Genomic DNA, 16,406 nt, shown 5'->3' with positions numbered 1-16,406 from the left:
TTAGGACATGAAGGGGTAATATATGGGATATAACAGAACCGTATGTATGTTGTCTGTGACCTCTGTGGACATTTGCCTGAATTCCCGGCTGCGAGTGAATGGAACAAGGGGGCTAAGGTCATTGGGGGATGCTTGTTTTTGTGGTGTATGTGGCAATGTCTCTGAGAAACCAAATAGAACAGGATGGACAAAGAATGAAATGATCAAGATTAATGGGGGCTCTAACTGGATCCATTTTGCCATGGTCCCCCCTCCACCACAGACCCTCAACAATCATGTGAGACTTCAGGAATGCACCACACGAAATCAATTAGTTAAACGATATACCACACAGAACTGATTTGTTAAATATCGCCCCTCCCTTGCCTTCAGCCTCCAGCAAACTCCTTCAGAGTAGTACAGTCAAGGAAGACCTAACTATTGGGAGGAATCCCTAACGCTTTTCCAGGGCAGAGTTCTGGCTAGTCCAAAAAGGGTCTTTCTTTTAAGGGTTTTTGGGAAACTAGACGTTGAAATTTTTATTAGTATCGGCAACGTTTGTTTGGAGCAAATTCAGCTCCAGGAGCTGCATGGTTGAATGCAGGAGGGGTTCGACCAATTGCCCCAATTCCTTCCATTGTAGCAGCTTGGCCAAAGCGTTCAGTTGTTGGTGGGGTCAATCCCAAGGTTCCATCTGGCATCATAGCGGCAGTTCCTGGAGGAGCTGGGGTACCAGCTGGTACTGGAGCAGGGGACATGGCGCCTCTGTTGTTGATGCCCATAGCACCTCCCATAGCCATCTGGCCCATCCGTATCTCCTGTTCTCTCGCATCAGGGCATGTTCCCTTGAATCCTTCCTGCTGTTGCCACATCATTTCTTCCTGTTGCTGCGCATCTCTTCCTCACGGCGCCTGCGTTCCTCCTCCTGCCTGAGCTCCAGTTGCTTTCATTTTTGCACTTCTTGGTTGTGCAGCTCTTCCATCCTCCGAAGTTCTTCTTGACGTCTCATCAAATCCTGTCTCATAAGCATGACCTGGTGCTCATGGCGAGCAGCCTCCATCTCCATCTCTGGCTTCTCACGAGCTTCCTTGATGTTGCGGTCCACTTGGTCCTACTGCTGCTTCTCCATCTCAATGAGTGCCTTCCAACAATGAGCATGGCATACTCATACTCGAAGGAGCCAGGCTGTGCAAATCTGGGTGGCTGCTCTTGCTCCTTGTGAAATTGCTGGTTCTTTATAATCAGCTTCTCTGGAAGTCCCTCTTCATCCAGCTGGTCCATGGGCTCCATCATCACAGGCCGAGGAAATGTGGTTAGCAGGAAGGGGCCTTCACTGCACCTGTCCAGAACTTTCCGAGCAGCTGGCTCCGCTGAGAATTCAGCAGTGCCTTTTTCTGAGGGCCTTCCTCGATCATCCACGATGACTACAGCCCTTTCCAGCTGGCCAAACACCGAAAAGGCTTCCTCCAGCAGTTCATTGGAAACATACTGAGGAAGGTTTTGGACTGTAAGGGATGCACTATGGCAGACAAAGCGCACATGCAGCTGCTTTCCATGGAGTGGCATGTTGTCCAGTTCTACTTTGGCAATCTCCGCTAGGGTTTGTGTTTCCAAGCTGATAAAGCCAAAGCCCTTATCCTTATGAATGAAGACTTCTCCTGCATTCCTGTATTTCTCAAATAGTTTCCTCATCTCCTCCTCAGTGATCTCAGGAGGAAGATTGCCCACAAAGAGCCGGCTATGTTGGGTGAAGGTCTTCTCTCCTGGTTTCCTAAAATTCTTCAGGTCAAAAGTCAAGACTTCATTTTGGCTGCTGGCTTGTTGACCATTTGCAGGTATTGGTGGCCATGGCGGCTGCTCTTGCTGCTGCTGGTGGTGATGATGATGATGTTTCCTTGGAGTATGGTTTTGCTTCTCCAAGTTGAAGGTTTTATTGCTCTGCATTTTTGCACCCCTCTACCAACTGTTCTCTCCTCAGAGTGACAGTGACGCTACCTGAGTGAGTAGAGTCTTAATGGATAGAGAACCAGCTGGGGAGAAGGAAGGAGGAGGAAACAGGCACACAGGCCTAGAGGAAGAGGCCTGGGGGACTTATCTCCTGCCAGAGAATTATAAGTGATTCTGTATGATAAGAGCACAGGAAGCATTTGGAGGACTGATCAATAAACCTCAACCTCACCTGGTATATAAAAGTTAATTCAAAATGGATCATAGTCTTAAAGGTAAAATGTAAAAATACAAACATTTTTAGGATAAAACATAGGAGAAAATCTTCAGGATCTAGGGCTAGGCAGAGAGTTATTAGGCATGACACCAAAAGCGCAATCCATGAAAGGGAAATTTGATAAATTGGACCTCATCAAAATGAAAAACTTTTCCTCTCGGGAAGTCCATGTGCAGAGGATGAAGAGACAAGTTACAGACTGGGAGACAATATTTGTACTCCATATACCCAACAAAGGAGTAGTATCTAGACTATATAAAGAACTCTCAAAATTCAACAGTGAAAAAAAAAAAGTTAAACAGTGCAATTAGAAAATGGGCAAAAGAGGGTGCCTGGGTGGCTCAGTTGGTTAACCGACTGCCTTCGGCTCAGGTCATGATCCTGGAGTCCCGGGATTGAGTACCGCATCGGGCTCCCTGCTCAGCAGGGAGTCTGCTTCTCCCTCTGACCCTCCCCCCTCTCATGTGCTCTCTCTCTCTCATTCTTTCTCTCTCAAATAAATAAATAAAATCTTAAAAAAAAAAAAGAAAATGGGCAAAAGATATGAATAAACATTTCATTGAAGTTGATACACAGATGGCAAATAAACACATGAAAAGATGTTCAACATTATTAGCTGTCGTGGAAATGCAAATTAAAATCATAATGAGCTATCAGCACACATTTATCAAAATGGCTGAGATTAATAAAATATGTAGTGATAACACCACATACTGGTAAGGATGCAGAGGAAATACATCACTCTTACATTGCAGATGGGAATGTACAATGGTGCAACCACTCTGGAAAACAAGTGGAAATTTTTTTAAAAAACTAAACCTATAATTGTCATATGACCCAGCAATTGTACTCTGAGGTCTTTATCCCAGAAAAATGGAAACTTATGTTCACATAAAAACTTTATGAATGAATGTTCAGAGCAGCTTTATTTGTAATAGCCAAAAACTAGAATCAGCTCAAATATCCTTCAACAGGTGAATGTTTAAACAAATTGTGGTATACACACACCATGCAATATTACAAAGCAATAAAAAGAAATTAACTATTGATACACACAACAACTGGACAAATCTTCAGAGAATTATACTGAATAATAGAGAGCAAATCCCAAAAGGGTATATAGTATATGATTCCATTTACAGGACATTTTTGAAATGACAAAACTTTAGAAATAGAGAACAGATTAATGATTGCCAGGGATTAGAGATGGAGTGCGATTGCTTGAGGGAGTTGGGTGTGTTATAAAAGGGCAACTTGAGGGATCATTGTGGTATTAGAACTGTTTAATATCATGATAGGTGGTGGATACAGGAATCTACATAAAGGATAAAATTGTATAGAATTTAATACACACGTACCTGAATGCATACAAGTAGAACAGGAAATCTGAATAAGGTGGATGGATTATATCAAGATTTCTGCCCTGGTTGTGATACTGTATTATAGTTTTGCAAAATGTTATCATTGGGGAAAAATAAGTAAAGTGCACAAGACATCTGTCTGCATTATTTCTACAACTGCATGTGTGTCTACAACTATCTTAATAAAAATTGCATTAGAAAAAAGACAAGCCATAGATTGGGAGAAAATATTTGCGAATCATATATCTGGTAAAGGAATTATATCCAGAATATATAAAGAGTTATCAAAACTCAATATTAAGAAAACAAACAACCCAATTACAAATGGGCAAAACATTAAAAAAATTTTTTTAAATTTATTTATTTGACAGAGAGAGAGACAGAGAGAGAGCACAAGCAGGAGGAGCAGCAGAGGGAGAGGGAGAAGCAGGCTCCCCCTGAGCAAGGAGCCCAATATGGGGCTCGATCCCAGGACTCTGGGATCATGACCTGAGCCAAAGGCAGATGCTTAACTGACTGAGCTACCCAGGTGCCCCAGGGAAAACATTTTAACAGACACTTCACCCAGACATATATAGATGGCAAAAAATAGCATGCAAATATGCTCAACATCATTAGCCATCAGGGAAATGCAAATTAAAATCCAATGAGATACTACTACACACCTATTAGAATAGCCCAGATTAGAAAGACTAATCATACCAAGTGCTGATGAGGATACAGAAGAAATGGGACACTCATACAGTGCTGGTGGAAGTGTAAAATGGTATATCCACTTTGGAAAATATTTTGACCTTTTTTTTTTAAGTTGAACATATTTTTAGAATATGACTCAATCATTCTATTCCTAGGTATTTATCCAAGAGAAATTAAAGCAGATCTTTATAAAATACTTGAACATGAATGTTCATAGCAGCTTTATTTGTAATAGCCCCCAAATGAAAACTACCTGCTTTGGTCTGAATGTTTGTGACCCCCACACCCCCAATTCATATGTTGAAATTCTAACCACCAAAGATGATGGTATTAGGAGGTGGGGCTTTTGGGAAGTACTTAGCATATGAGAGCAAAACCTTCATGAATGGGATAAGTGTTCTTATAAAAGAGACGCAGCAGAGATCTCTTGCCCCTTCCACCATCTGAGGACACAGCAAGAAGGTACTGGCTATGAACCACAAAGTGGGACCTCACCAGGATGCAACCATGCTGGAACTTTCCAGCTTCCAGAACTGTGAGAAATAAATTCTGTATTTAGAAGTTGCCCAATCTGCAGTATTTTGTTAAAGCATCTTGAACAAACTAAGATACAACCCAAATATTCATCAGATGAATGGATAAATAAATTGTGGTACATTCATAAAATGAAATAACTAAGCAATAAAAAGGAATTAACTATTGATACATTATAAATTTCAAAAAAAATTGTGCCAAATGAGAGAAACCAGTCAAAAAAAAAAAGTACATACTGTATGATTTGATTCATATAGAACTCTAGGAAATTCAAACTAATCTAAAGTGTTAGAAAGCAGATCAGTGGTTTCAGGGAAAGGGGAGAAGGTGATGGTTTGAGAGGAAGAGTGGAGAAATTACAAAGGGGCACAAGGAAACCTTTCAGGTCATCGATATGCTTGTTATCTTGATTGTGGTATTGGTTTCACAGTTATATACCTATATTAAAACTTACTACATTGTACAATTTAAATATGTGCAGTTTATTGTATGTCAGTTATACTTCATTGTTTTTAAAAAGGAATTTTAAAAAGAAAGGGATGTTGATCTTATAAAAATGTAGTTGATTGCTTTGTAATAATCCAATAAAATAGATTTTTATTTAAAAAATCTTATCCATTTAGGTGTAGGAGAAACAAATATTAAAGATCGGGCATGTGTAATGATAGTAGCTGGGCAGAATTTATAAAAATCCAGAAGGAAGACATACTTAGAGAGCTTTGCAAGTGTCTTAAAATTATTTTTCCACTTGAGGAAAAAAATGATCGTAAATGAGAGAAAATGCATTATAGATGTGATTTATTTAGGAGAGGTAATAATAGAATTATAGTTAGCAGACCCACCTCAAAGTAAAAGGCATTGACTCTACATTGAATGATTGGTCAATGAATATATATATCATATGACCTAAAATAAAATGTTTAAGGTAAGCATCATTTTGATTCCCCAATTTAAGAAAGTTTTCAGTCTTGCTAGAAGTTTTGATAGTGTCAAATAAGAAGCGTTTAAATGATGATGGTAAAGATTTTTGTAATAAGCCCCACATTTCCAGCTAAGCCATTATATATCTTACCTTAAGTGAAAAGGCTGAGCAAGTTCCGTCAGATTCGTCATGCTGTTTTCTCTCCTTTGGATGAAGCTCCCAACCTCTAGAACTTTCAAGTTTCTTGCACTCTCAACCTTCAGGAGTTTGAGCTGAGGCTGTAGAAAGACAGGCTCAGAGGCCAGAACTCTGCAAAGACATGAAAACCATTTTTCATTGCTATAAATAAAAACCTGAAACCTGTCACACTTGGTTAATATCACCCACATTAGGAGACAGGGACAGTAAAGAAAGAGGCAAAAACAAAACATCTGTTGCTTTATTTAGAAACCAAGTCTCTGGTTTTCAGGCATGTGGAGATTTTGAATGCCTTACCCCATAAGACTGAGCTAGGGAGCACCACGTTCTCTCCCAGTTAGTGCATACAACACACGGTGCCAGCTAGGGCAGAAGGAATCACAGCGAGAGCTTCTTTCTCTGCCTCCCTTGACACCACCCATCCAGGGCAGGAAAAAGCTGCATCTCAGACTCAAGCCCTTCATTCAAAGACTCACCAGAGGGAAGCACGGTCCATCCAATGCCTATGGATTATCATCAGCCCATTTCTCAACTCAGCCATTCCTGGAGACTGAGGAGCAGCAGGAAGATGATCAGCACACCTCTGAGAGTCAAGGTTGCCGCCAAGCCAGCTGCCCAATGAGGGTGATACTGTTAGAATAGGGAGTTAGTTAGGTTCTAATGGGATAGCTGGTGGCCAGCAACAAAGTCACGGCCACCTATCGGCAAAGTCAGAGGTCTGTCCTGGCAGCACTCCACAAGAAGCCAGATCAAACCGTTACAGGATTAGAGGGTTCTTGTTTCACAGAGTTGAAGAATGAATCTTGCGGACACAGAAGGGTGAAGTGAAGTGAAAGTTTATTAAGTGAAGGTGAGAGCAGAAAGGAAAGAAGAAGCTCTCTGGAAGGAGAGGGGTCCCGAATGGGTTGTCCCTGAGGGCTTCTAGTGGCAGTCTTTTATTTAGAACTGACTGGGAAACTCGTGGCCTTGAGTTTCTTGTGCCATCTTGGTTTGAGCATGGACTATTGATAACCTCCTTAATGACTTAATTCTTTGAGGTTTGGCCATTTTCCACGATATACTGTAGCCGCAAAGAAGAATACTCCCAACCATCCAAGGCCAGGTGGTCTGCCTCCTTATCTCTTGTTCACTCTGTCTTAGAGTTTCTGCCTGCTGGGAATAGTTTCAGAGCCCAGCCAGGGGCCCCCTAACTCTCCCTGTCTATACCTTAACACTTTCCTTATTCAAAACCATACAGGCCCAAGGTGGTGGGTGCCAGGACAGAAAACCCCTGACTACATTAGGAAGAAAAAGTGGGAAACTCTGTTTCCCACCCCCAAGTAATGAATATTCTGCCCCTTAGTTAACAACTGTCAATAAAAGGTAGAAACGCAACCTCCATGACACACAGCTCTCTCTCTCTCTCTAGCTTGCCTGCTTTCATATCTCTCGAGTATACTTTTTGCTTTAATAAACTTTCCCACTTGTGTCACTCATCTGCTCTGTTGTGTGCCTGTCCTTGAATTCTTTCTCGAGACAAGACGGAGGAACCTTCAGCGACACTTTTGGGACGGGCTGGGTCAAGGATCCGGGGCCTGGGATCTCTCCAGTTCACCTGGCAACAAACCCACCCCATCAATCAAAATTTGGGGGACTTCCCTCAAAGTATATTTGTATTTTCATTAAAAGTCATATACATGTTATCCTGCATTAATATATTCCACTCATTTTACATCAAACACATCAAGGGGATGAGTTAAAGATGAAAGAAATATTTTTAATACTGAGATAACCATGACGACTTTATATCACCATTAGCAAATACCCAAAGGTACGTTACACACTTAGGACAAGGTTCATTATTAAAAATAATGAATGCAAAGCTCACAAATTCATTTAAATTGAGGATTTGAGGGGGCAAGTTCTTCAGCTTTGATGATATCTCCATTGTATTTTACTTTTAAGTGAGGCTGATGAAGAAATCTATTAAAGGACAAAAATTCAACTGAGTACATTTGAAGATCTAATTGGCTTGGTTAAGTGATTCATGAATAGGCAGCATCTCACCTAGCAAGCAGAGGGGAACTCGGGAGAGCTGGACAGAATGGAGGCTTTTATAGTTAGAGTGGTGAGGCGAGTAAGTTATTAGCAAAAGGAAGAAAGGATTGTTCCAGGCAAGGTCACTTTCCCTCAGGAGGAAGAGCAGAGGGCCTTATCATACCTATTACTTCATCTTCCCTTGGGGGATAGAAAGGGCCCACGTGACACATTACCTCACTGGTGCTGACTGGAAAATTCCTGCAGCTAAGACAACATTTCTGAGGAAAGTTGAAACCTGTTTCGGAGACTTGATGTGTCACCTAATTATTGACTTTTTGTGGTTCCTTTGTGCTTACACTGCTGGCAATTTCCTCACAGAAACTTCTCGGCAGCTATTCCAACCCATCTGAGGGATGGTGTTCTGGAGCCCCTTGCACACCAAACCAGTCTCTCTCTCTCTCCCTCCCGTTTGGCTTTTTCTTCAACTCTCGTCTCCTTCTCACCCACCTCTTTCTTCTATGAATCACTTAGCTTCTCTGCTATGTCCTCGTCTCTTTCTCCAGCTTTGACTAAAGGCTCCCATCTCTAAATATTCTCCATCTTAGTTAAAGAAAGCTTGTGTGTTCCCCTTTACCTAGTCCTAGCAGGAGAGGGGAGAAGGGCACGGGGAAGCTGAGAACATACGCATATTAATAAATCTGTTCTTTCCCCACCTCTGTGAATATGGGATTGCAATGAGAATTAGGAGGAAACATCTGTATGAACAACCCACAAGGAGATCTGACAAAGAAAGTGATTTCAAGTACTTGAAGTTTGGGAACTGTTCCCACTTCCATCAAGAAGGTGGTTTTAGAACAAAACTGTAACCATATCCTTGGGCAAAAGTGAAAGGACATGACCTAATGAAGTGATCCATGGAACCAAATATTTAGAGTCAGAATGTCAACAATAAGATGAAAGGTTACTTATTTATTGTGGTTTGGCCATTTGTACTTTACATTAAAAGGGAGTGAGCTAGGTGAACTGATGCAAGATCTGATATTTATGTAAGATACATTAGAGACTGTCAGAAATCAGCAGCACATTTCTACTAGAATAGGAAAAGAAAGAAAGGGTATTCAAGAGACGAAACAAGTGAACAAGTGGTGCATAAAATCTCTCAAGGAAGAGAGTAGAGCCAAAGGATTTACAGACCAACATAGACATTCCTGGCTGGGTGAGGAATACACTGAAATACACTGATGGGAAAAAAAAAAAAAAGGCAAAACAAAAAGAAAGTAGATACAAAGTTATAAGTCAAGGTAATGAGAAAAGAAATGAGAAGGGCAAGGAAGAACGAAATGAAGTGTCCTTAAAAATGCAAGAAAAGGAAAGAAAGGGTGGTAGCGAACCTGAAGAGAGAAAAAAGAGTAACATTCAAATGCTGCGAAAAGAGAAACTTCTGGTGTTGAGGAAATTTTTATGTAATGTTTTCAGAGTATCAAAAGTCAGGGGAAAATGTTTCCCCAGCTTTGAATTTCTTTCTGAATGATAAAAACCTAGTCACATATTTATTCCTAAACCAATCATTGGCAAGGCAATAGCATTTCTAGGTTTGGTTAAGATAATCTAGGTTCCCAGGAGTGCCGCTGCCCCTGAAGTTCATGGCCACCTAAGAATGAAAGAAAATTGGGGGAGAAGGAGAAATACGGGTGACTTGGGCAGAAAACCTCTGGAGAGAACCTGCTACAGAGGCACATATGGATTTGGTGAAATCTAGGCTAGTCCTTGAAGAATAGGTCACATCTAGACATGGAAAAAAAGGGGAAAGGGCTTCCCATTTGGAGGGAACACCTGAGTGAAGGCACAGGGACAGTGGCGTGCTGAGTGTGTTTCTGTCTGATGCATTAGACGGTGGTGCCCCCACGGGGAAGTAGTGTCAGATCACACACAAGGATATATGGTTTTCAGATCATAAAGAGCCTTGAATGCCAGGCAATAGAATCAGGAATTGATTGGGTAAAGTAAGTTTAAACCCACTCCTTTGGATTGTATTCTTAAAAGTTTTGATTCTGGTTTTTCTTCCTCCCTTCCTGATGTTGGGGTTTGAAGGGGTCAGAAGTAGTACCCTTGCCAGTCCCCTTGAGTTTAGAAACAACTGAGATGGGGCGCCCAGGTGGCTTAGTCGATTAAGCGTCTGCCTTAGGCACAGGTCATGATCTCAGAGTCCTGGGATTCAGCCCTGTGATGGGCTCCCAGTTCAGCAGTGAGTCCGCTTCTCCCTCTCCCTCTGCCTCCCCCTGCTCATGCTCTTTCTCTCGATCACTTTCTCACTCTCAAATAAATAAATAAAATATTGAAAAAAAAAGAAAGAAACTATTGAGATATAGTTGTAGGAGTCAGGCAGGTGATTATACAAATATCACCTGTACTTCTGCTACAACGTTGGTTGGATTTGGAGGGTGGCGACAACGATTCCCAAATAGGCATCCCCGAATCAGACTTAGAACCTCCATCGTTCATGGCAGTGCCAGGTCTCTCGGTCTCCCCTGTGGATGCCATGAAGGAGTACAGTGGGGTGTGTGCTCTTTGAGGGGTGGCCAATCCCCAAAGGGGAAGAAGAAAAGAGCTGAGAAGACCCGTTTTGCTTCTCCCAAGCTCACCCATCATATATAAGCTACCCTTCCTTTCTTGGAGAGTGGAGGGAAGGATTGGTGAAATAAAAAGATGCAGCCTCCTCTACTTGTACCATGAAACCAAGGAAAAAGTCCCCCAGGCCCCACAAAAACCTGTTTTTGAGGCCCAAAATAAACTTTTCCTTTCAACCCCCGCATAGCCACTGCCTTCCCGTTGAAACTTGGCCAATGACTGGTTAGCGGGAGTCACACCAACTGTTACTATGGCCCTTCTTCCCACCTCTGTCTCTTGGGAGCCCATCAAGTCGTTTGCTCTAGAACTTGATATTGCTTTTAGCCTGCGACATAAACTGTATTTTATAAATCTAATTGTCATTTGATTTTTTTTTTGAAAAGGTAGACTTTTAATAACTTCTTGTATCACCAGGTTAAGTATGGCCTTGCAAGTAAACATTCCCGATTAAATGATTTGACATGTCAAAGCGCTTCGCAGAGCGGCTACAGGCCCCTCCAGCCCCATTCTCCCATGCCTGCTTTCCCTTTTTAGGTCCTTGGCCTTCCCCTGACTCTCTGCAACTTCTTTCCCACGTCATTTTGTAGGTTGAGCTGCTCTAGTCTTGAATACGTTGCTCCTCCACATAACATTTCTTTCCCACCAGCCTTTCAACACTTGCAGATGAAGCCTGAACTCAGTGCCCTTTTGCTGTCATCTCCCGCTGCAAAACCTGAAACTCCAAACTGCTAGACTCCAGAGCCGTTCCAGACGTTGCTGTGCGAGATGCCTTCTGACTGTTTGCACCCTGATACCCCTTTACATTGGAGCGTGCTAGCCTATCATCAAATGAGAACCCGTCAGCTCTACCCCATCTCTGATGCTGTTAAAAAACAGAATTAATCTCCAGGAAAACTGACGCCGGACACTCTTTGTCAGATTGTCCTGTTTTCTATTATTTAAATTATTCCACATTTACTTTCTCTTAAATTTCCTCTATTTTCAATCCCCCTTCCCTTTCCTTCCCTCCTTCCTTCCTGCCTTTCCATTTTCTTTCCCTCCAAAGTGCATGCCAAGAACTCACTCAATATGTTTCCAAATAATAGGGGCCACCATTTGCTTGGGGGCATACACTTTACCTAGTGCTTTTGTAACTCAGGAATGAGCCTTCATAGGACAGAATGCTTAAATTCTGTTCACTTCGATTCTTAGAATTAATCTGAGCCAGAGATAGGTCTCACCTATTTCAGGCACCTCTAAATAACAAATCCTGAAGTGTCTTGATCACTCAGTTATGAGGATAACAGTAGGATTTTTGAGAATTGGCGGAATGCACACTCTCAGTGCCCCACCCGGTTGAGGCCTGTGACAGGGAATTCCACTAGGGAATTGATAATAAACTTTCTTTCTTTTTTTTTTTGATTTTATTTATTTGAGAACGAGAGAGAGAGAGTGAGCGAGCATGAGCAGGGGGAGAGAGAGAAAAAGATGCAAGCTACCCACTGAGGCAGGGAGCCCAATGCAGGACTCCATCCCAGGATCCTGGGATCATGACCTGAGCCGAAGGCAGACGCTTAACCAACTGAGCCACCCGGGCACCCCGATAATAAACCTTCATCATCTCTGTGTCTCTGGGCTCACAGTGTTCCTGGTCTATGCCATCTGCAGAGGACATGTCTTGTGCTGGGATGGCCCTTATTTCGATGTTATCAGTCATTGTGTTGTGGGCTTTCAGGACCCAGAGGTTTGGCTTCCCTCAACTGTGCTCAGCTGAGCACCAGCTGCCTGCTTGCTCACGGCTGCTCATCCCTCTCAACCCAGCTAAGTGCTCTGTGTCTGTGTTCACTCGGCCCGGTTCAATCCCGATGTGGGAATGGACCCAAGAAATGTTTGAAATGCTTTTAGCAGGAAGTGTCACTTTTTTTCTGGAGTAGAAAGAGATGTTTTCTTAGTCACATCACTTTATACCTCCCCTCTTCACCCTTCTTGGCCAAGAGTGCAGTGAGAGGCCGATGTGCCATCTTAATGCTCATGTCAGGGCACCTGTCTGCAGCTGACATCTGGCACTGTGCCCACTACCTTGAGGCCTCGGAGGACAATGTAACATATTGAAAATGGCAAAGGAGAAAAACAGAAAAAATCTTCCATTCCTGATGCTGATGTCGAGCCACTGAATTAACCAACAATGGGATTGTCCTATCTTTGGGTTTTGTTATGTGCTTTAATAAATCTCTATGGTTAGCCATTTTTCGTTGGGCTTTCTGTTACTTGCAGCTGATAACATTAACTAGTATTTTCCCTGGACATCAATACTGGAAATGATCTCTGCCCACTTTGGATTTCTATAACACGTTAGCTATATTTCTATTATGGCAAGTTTCAATCTTATATGAAAATGATATGCATAGATACCATTTCCTTTTTATCAATCTGTACTCCTGATCTTAGTTAACAGCATTATTCTCCACAAAATACACTCCAAGTACCACTAATCCTGCGTGATGCTCCACAAATGCAGAGTTCTGTGGTCACTTAAGTTTGGGAGACACTGCATGCTACACCTTCCCTTCCTTGCAGATTCACCATATTCATTAGCACGTGGAAATGATATGATGTAATTGTTAAGGGTGAGATTCTACTCCTTGCTAGATGTGTGGAATCCTTGAGTAGTTAATCCTTATGACTCCCAATTTCCCCACGTGTAAGATAGGTACCAAATACATACCTCACAGTGTTGTTATGGGAACCTAAAATAATGTGTATCAAATATTTAGTCTTGCATCTGGCCATGTCCCACAATGCCTTTGGCTCATATCACTTGCACTAGGAGCTTCTCGCTTCAGGACCCATATTACTACATTGTTAGTTCATATTTGTGTATTTCCTCACGGATTATTTTCAAGTTTCAGAACACTTTTCTCAGGGACTTTATTTCTTTCCAAATTGCTCAAAGCACACATAATAAGTAGAACTTCTCTACATGCTTAACAATGATAGTTATTATTGTTAGCAGCAGCTGCAACATATTAAAGGCTCTGAGAAGTCCTGCAGCGGAGATATCTGGCCTAGTTTTAAGTTGACATTTCACAAATTTATCTGAGGATATAGCCAGTTTTGACACAATACCATCACACATCCAGTAGAGCTGGTGTTATAAGGCACATATTTTGCAAAATGCAACTCTATCCACCGCACCCAGGCAAGAAACTGGCAGCCTTCCCAGGCAAATCCTTCTCCCTCAACATCCCACCTCCCATATTCAGTCCATCATCAAGTACTTCTAGTTCTTCTGATCTTACCTCCTAAATACTTCTCAGACTCGCCCCCTCCTTTCTGTCTCTACCACCACTGCCTTGGAGTACTGATATCTTGGCACAAACTTAATGGATCTGCCTGCCTTTAGTCTTACTCTCTTTAAACCCACCCTCTCTCTGCACCAGAGGGATCTATCTATGCAAATTAATCGTATAATTTCCTTACTCAACACCCTTCAGTGGCTCCCAAACTCCTGCAGAACAGAGGTCGGTTTCCTTTCTAAGGCTTTCAGATCCCTCCCTCGCTTGCCCTGCTGCCTCCCTCTTTAGCTGAGTCTCCAACTTTGCGCCCTTCCTACACCAAACTGCTTGGGCTTCCCCACCGCACCAGATTGTTGATACTCTGTGCGCATCACTCTGCCTACAACTCCCTTTCTAAGCCTGCTTCATCTGACTCTTCCTCCTCCTTCACAATACAGCTCATGTGCCAGCTTCTTTTGGTCTAAGATTTCCCCTCTGGGCTCCCTGAGCAACCTGTGCATATATTTATATTACCACTTATCCTGTTTTGTTGTTCATGTAAAATCTCACACATTAGACTGTGAACTCTTCAAATGCAGAAACTGTGTCTTTATTCCCCTTGGCCCGCCATACTCACCTTTCTACCCTTGGTGCAGGCACTTATTAAATCCATGGTGGATTCAACCATTCTGAGCACCATATCTTTACTGTCTTCCTCCTCCAACTGGAAAGAGCAAAAGGTTCAGGCCCAAACAAATGTCTAGTTGCCCTCTGGGGTGGCCCGGCTCTGACCCTCATCTTCTGCCATGGCCACAGCCAGCTGGGCCGGGTCACTCCGGACTCGGACGACGTCAGCCTTGCCTCTCCCTGAGCCCGATGCCAACATGGCTGCCGGAAGCACAGCAGAGCCCCTGCTGGGCTGTGCCGAATGGGGAAGGCACACCAGGCTGGCTTCCTGCCGCCTTGCAGCTTCAGGGGAGCTTGAGATGAGTGGGCTGAACAAGCCAACCTGGCAGCAGCTGTGTCTGCCTTTGGGGCTGAGGAGGGGCAAAAGGGGAGAGGGGAAAGAGGCCCTTGAGAGGCCAGAACCAGCCCTACCTGGGTGTTCCTTAGGAGCCAGGTGTCAAGAGACACCATTTGTCATTACTTAACATCATCAAGCTTCACATTATATTTAATAACAATGATTAGAAAACAAACAATAATTGAAATGCATACAGCTGGATTGCTACTCAGAAGGGGTGGAGGAGTCAGTCTGTATTTTAAATCAGGATCTATGGCAGACCAGCTCTGACAGGGCTTCCAGGCACAGGGGATATAAGGCAGCATCAGCTTTATCAAGTCTGATTTGATTAGTTTCTCCAGTCAATTTTGTGCACTCTGGTCACAGGATAAATCATCCGTCTCTCTTGCTGTTCTGCTCTTTTCCTATTGATTTAAAAACAGTGACCTTATTTCCCTGTGAAATGGTTACTGGATTTCCCTGATGGTGTACATGTGGAGAACCCATGAGGTCTTCTGTTAAACTCAGATGCCAAATCCCTTCTTTGGCTAAAAGAAAACTGACTTAACTCTGTAGCAAAAGGGTCATTTTAGTTCACCCTTTTGTGACCAAATAGAATTCCTCGGAGTCCTTTAATCATAGGAAAGGATGTATTAGAATGATGTTTTCCTGGCCTTCTTCTTAGACTCACTTAGAAATGTGGTTCACATGCCTAACCATTTAGAACCATGCGATTTTTCTGAGCTATCTAAAGAACATTACGGGGGCACCTGGATGGCTCAGTCAGCTAAGCATTTGCCTTCGGCTCGGGTCATGATCCCGGAGTCCAGGATCGGGCACCACATCGGGCTCCCTGCTCAGCGGGGAGTCTGTTTCTCCCTCTGCCCCTCACCCTGCTCATGCTCTCTCTCTCTCAAATAAAATAAATTTTAAAAATCTTAAAAAAAATAAAGAACGTTATGGACAATCAAATTGGGCCAATTCTTTCCACAGATAAGGAAACTGAGGGCCAAGATCGGGGAAGCGAAGCATCTTGCCAGATCATCCAGCAGGTTGGAGATGTGATTGGGAGGATGTTCACGGCTTCAAGGGAAAGTTACTTACCAAAACTTAAATCTGAATAATAGAGGAAGATTGTTGACCCTTTAAACACTTCACTTTTGAAAAGAAAAAGAGATTTGCCTTAAGAATTCTTTAACATCTTGGAAGAATGAAGCGGGGGAAATCGGAGGGGTAGATGAACCATGAGAGACGATGGACTCTGAAAAACAAACTGAGGGTTCTAGAGGGGAGGGGGGTGGGAGGATGGGTTGGCCTGGTGGTGGGTATTGCGGAGGGCACATTCTGCATGGAGCACTGGATGTTATGCACAAACAATGAATCATGGAACACTTCATCTAGAACTAATGATGTAATGTATGGGGATTAACATAAGAATAAAAAAAAAAAGACTTCTTTAACATCTGGATTCTTCATTTTAAAAAAAAGGACCCAATTTACCAAAGTTACATTTAGAAAGAAATTTTCAAGGGCGACTCTTTCCAACTAAGACAATCTTCTCTCTTCTTCCCACTTCCATCCCAACTCC

General features: G+C 42.7%; 1 pseudogene; it reads right to left on the bottom strand.

Moving 5' to 3' along the window:
* Positions 1-299: 299 nt before the first annotated feature.
* On the bottom strand, positions 300-1,923 carry LOC123862358 (non-POU domain-containing octamer-binding protein-like; annotated as a pseudogene).
* Positions 1,924-16,406: the final 14,483 nt, after the last annotated feature.

The sequence above is a fragment of the Mirounga angustirostris genome, unplaced genomic scaffold (assembly GCF_029215605.1).
Source record: "Mirounga angustirostris isolate CCGP_5_RB_7025 unplaced genomic scaffold, mMirAng1.0.hap1 SCAF_9, whole genome shotgun sequence".
NCBI classification, from domain to species: Eukaryota; Metazoa; Chordata; class Mammalia; order Carnivora; family Phocidae; genus Mirounga; species Mirounga angustirostris.
Note: the sequence above shows the minus strand (reverse complement) of the source record. Positions and strands in the feature narration are given on the sequence as shown.